Source organism: Anneissia japonica, unplaced genomic scaffold, assembly GCF_011630105.1.
Source record: "Anneissia japonica isolate Jap-2015-1 unplaced genomic scaffold, ASM1163010v1 scaffold1889_len2455224_cov183, whole genome shotgun sequence".
In the NCBI taxonomy this organism is placed as follows: domain Eukaryota; kingdom Metazoa; phylum Echinodermata; class Crinoidea; order Comatulida; family Comatulidae; genus Anneissia; species Anneissia japonica.
The window spans coordinates 2438284-2442563 of NW_022752980.1; positions in this window are offsets into that span (position 1 = coordinate 2438284).

Sequence of the window (4280 nt, forward strand, 5' to 3'; positions counted from 1 at the left end):
AAAAAAAACACGGTACTCGACAATAAATAAAGTAGTAGTTCTACATCAGTAGGTCGATGCATTTCTGGTTCCATTCTACACTTAGATACTGATGAGATTACATTGAAAATAGCCCCAGGCCTACGTTATTAAGATTTTCTCTATACGTTCATGTGTGCGTTGGCCGCCGAGAAAACGTTGTGATGCGGGGAAAGTGACACACTTCGAGGTGTGCGCGACTACTAGACTGAACCGGGAAGCAAGAAAGCAATGCCTAAGCTAGGGCCTAAAAAATTAGATGTTATTACAAGGCCTCAGGCCTAGGCTTTACAACAAAATTTGTCAGGGTCATACATGAACTAACTCTGGTATGATTCCAATTAATTTCTAATATTTATAGCTCTGTAATTCCTGTAAACCGGAAGAAATATATCTGTGATTCGCACACCAAACCTCGCGATCGCGAAGCTCGCACACGCGAGTTTCACTCTTCCGGCAACAAACAGATATGACCTACGTTGACCTAAATGTTGACCAATCATAATCAAGAAAAGTTTGAAAACCGCAGTACGTACCGTGTAAAAGTCTACTTTCAAATAGTGCTGAACTTTTGGTTATAAAAAACACCTTTATGTACGTCCTATTTTGGTAAACTTTTAGTATGTTGTTTTACATATAATTAAGTTTGTATTTAGATCATAAAACGTTTTGTTGCAATTTTGTCCAGTCAAATCCGTACTTCCGGTGGACTAGTATATCAATCGGTGTGTTTACTACAAACCGGCGAATGTATCATTTCCCACGCACTACGCATATCTCGCGTATGGTTTTCTCCTTAAACGGCAGTGCGTGCACAGGCGCGGATCCAGGATTTGCCCTGACCTTCGCACACATGAGATGGTCTTTGCAGTGGTGGATTCACAAATTCAAAATAGAGGGTGCCCAGAGAGGTCCCTTCACAGATATACACCTCAGCCACACCATGTTTGGGGCTGAGTTAAGAAAAATTAAAATAATGTCGCCTATAGATGGCCGGAAATGGCACTCTCAGGATTTGAATATAATTTTCAGTTTTTTTGGCATTCTTTAAAAATAATTTTTAAATAGGCCTATTTACGGGGGCGCGGGCCGACTGCTCCCCTCGAATCCGCACTGCATTTGGGAATCCTCTAACGTTCGAGTGATCTAAGGTTTTAAAACAAATATTGCTAATTACGAAATTTCTATAAAAAGAAACGAACAGATTTTGAAGAGAGAGAACTTGATGGTTGTTATAGTACTCAGACACGCCTTGAATATCAACTATAAACAACATAGGCCTATTACAAATAAAGACCTGTATGGAGACATTCCCCCTGCATCAAGAACTTAGAGGCACGAAGGTTAGCATTTTGCTGGACATTGCTACAGAAGTAAAAATTAAGTTATTTTAAGGGTTCTCTTTTGGGAACCAACCCATGGGAAAAGGAAGCAAGGACGGTCCCGGCTATATACATTAAGCAATCAGAAAAGGATCTAAACACACAGCGGCAGTACATTCCACAACTTGGAAAACAGAGATTTGTGGAGAACAGTCATAAAGGAAAGTTATAACTTAGCTCATAATTAACCGGGTGAATATTGCCGCAGTGGCGTATGCGGGGTGGGGTGCTCAGGATGCCTGGATATAATAATTTTCATAGTTTTTATGTATTAAACTGCCATTTTCTATCATCTAAACGTCCCCAAAAAACCAAAAGGTCCACTGATTAATCTCAGATAAGATAGTATAATACATCGAAATGCACGCCATCGTGTCGGGATTCAATATTTCGACATTAATTATGTCATCATCAGGAATGATCTGAAAGTCCCCCTTAAAATGTTCTCAACTCTCAGCCTCATCCATGATAGATGGGGCTCAGATGGATATAGTCATTTTCGTAGTTTTTTTTGTATAAAAGTGCCATTGTCCGGCATCTAAAAGTCTCAAATTCTTAAAATTGTCTTACCTTAGCCTCAACCATGATGGGCTGAGGTGGATGGATTGGTAGTTTTCATAAATTTTAAGTATTCAAGTACCGTTTTCGGGCATCTAAGGTCTCAAATTCTTAAAATTTACTCATCTGCCTCCCAAAACCATGGTGGGGCTCAAGTAGGTATCGTAAATTTTGTACTATTCAAGTGCCAATTTTGGGCATCTATACGAGTCTCAAATTCTCAAACATTTCTCACCAACTATGGTGGGGCTCAGTTGGATATAGTAGTTTTTATAGTTGTAAGTGTTTAAGTGCCATTTTCGGGTACGGTTTTTTTTTAGTCAATTCGTCAAATGTAAAAAGAATTAAAAGGTAAATTCAGTTCCATTTCCGGGCATCCAGAGGTATAAAATACTGAAATTTAACCCGTCACCGCCAACCACAGTGGCGCTGACGTGGCGTGGACTCTCATTTCATCAGCATCCTCTTTTCCTTAAATCCTGCATTCGCCACTGTTGCTGAAAACAACAGCTAAGCCAAATATATTTTCATTCGTTTAGTTGTTCATGTGAAATGTCTGATAGGTTATTACTTTAAAAAAAAGTGCTAAAACACACAGTATCAGTGCCAACATAGACACGTGACATGTACGACTGAGCTGAGACTCTGAATTAGTAGTGGGTGGTTATGTAACGTTTGCCATGCGATATAGAAATTGAAGACCATAGTTACATGAGAATGTACCTCTGGTAGGGCCTATAATCAGAGTAAACGTGTAAGTTATAAGCTAGTGTGGATTTAAACAATGTCCTAATGGTAATGTTCAATATAAGTGTCAAGGAAATTAGGTGTGATTGTTTGAAAAATGATCAACATTTTATTTTCATTTCTCACCCTGACCTTCTCCTGGGATAACTGGGCGAAGGTCCGGTTTCGCGCCTGTATTATGGTGGCTTGTATATATTCACATATTCCGTTATATATTAATGTGTTGGTGTTTACTTCTATTTTCGAGAAGTAGTATACTTAAATATTTTGATGAGTTTATTTGACATTTAAGTGTGTAGATCCAATCTTGTAGGTACCGTACGTAAACAATTACATTTACCTAGAAATGAAACATTAAACAAACAAGAGTCCAAGGGAATGACTGCAACACTGCATTTGACATGGGCACCGGAAGAAAAGCAAAGACGAGGAAGGCCAAAAGAGAACATGGAGACGAATGGTAGAAAAAGAACGAAATAAATGACGATGAAAATCATGGTGGGTTGTTGGGGTGTTGTGGGGGAGGGGGGAGCAACTAGTGTTGCAGCATATTGCTTTCGTCTGAATCGATCAATATTGAAAGAAGTACAGTGGGTTGGTTGCGTTCATTTAAAACCTGCAACGTGCAGCTGTTTATTTCTCAGTGTATAGGCCCATATGACGATGAAAATGTTTTTTATAGTGCTTTTTAATAAGCATAATCCTACGATAATTGGAAGGTTCTCAATATTTAAAATTCAATGAGCATGTCGCTTTATTAAAAAGTGTACAGTACAGTCAACTTTTCATAACAATTCCATCTCTCTTATTGGTTACTATATTAAATATTTTTAATAGCAGAATATTCATGGAAAAATTAATGAATTGAAATTGGGTGGCCAAACTTGATGACCTAAAATAGGATCACCATAATACGATGGAAGGGGTGGGGGTGGTAAATATTTCTATTTTTAAAGTTATTGTATGTATTAGTTTAATTAAATTAATAATAATTAAATGATTTTCTGTGTAATAATATAAAAATATATATTTTATAATGTTCAATGTATATCTCTTTTTTTAAATACTTTTTTATATAGTATTTTGTATCTATTAATGTGCAAGGGGATGTAGAGGCGCTTCAAACCTCTTCATCTATTCCCTTTCGCTGCATTTTCTGTATTGTTTTTCTGTTACCTTTGCTCGTTGTGTGTGCAGTGATGTAGCTTAGTAAATACATTTTTAAAAAGAAGCACTTAGTAAAATATATTTTTCGTATACAATCTGTGGACGTTTGCGGTCCCCAAGTCATAGGCCTGTAGGCCTTGATTGACGCTTCAAATCAGAAGGCCCAGCAATTATATCTTGCACTAGTGCCCATCATCATCTACCTGCTCCGCTAGTGCGTTCAGTACCGTCCATGCGTGATGATCGCAATATTCAGTGAAAGTGTCCGTTATTTATGAACAATGATTGATAAAGCAACATTATTAGTAATTGAATTTACGTACTTTTAATATGATGAGCTATTTTCTTTATCTTTATCTAAATCTTAATAGTCAACTAAATATACACGTCTGATTCGGAGGACATGAC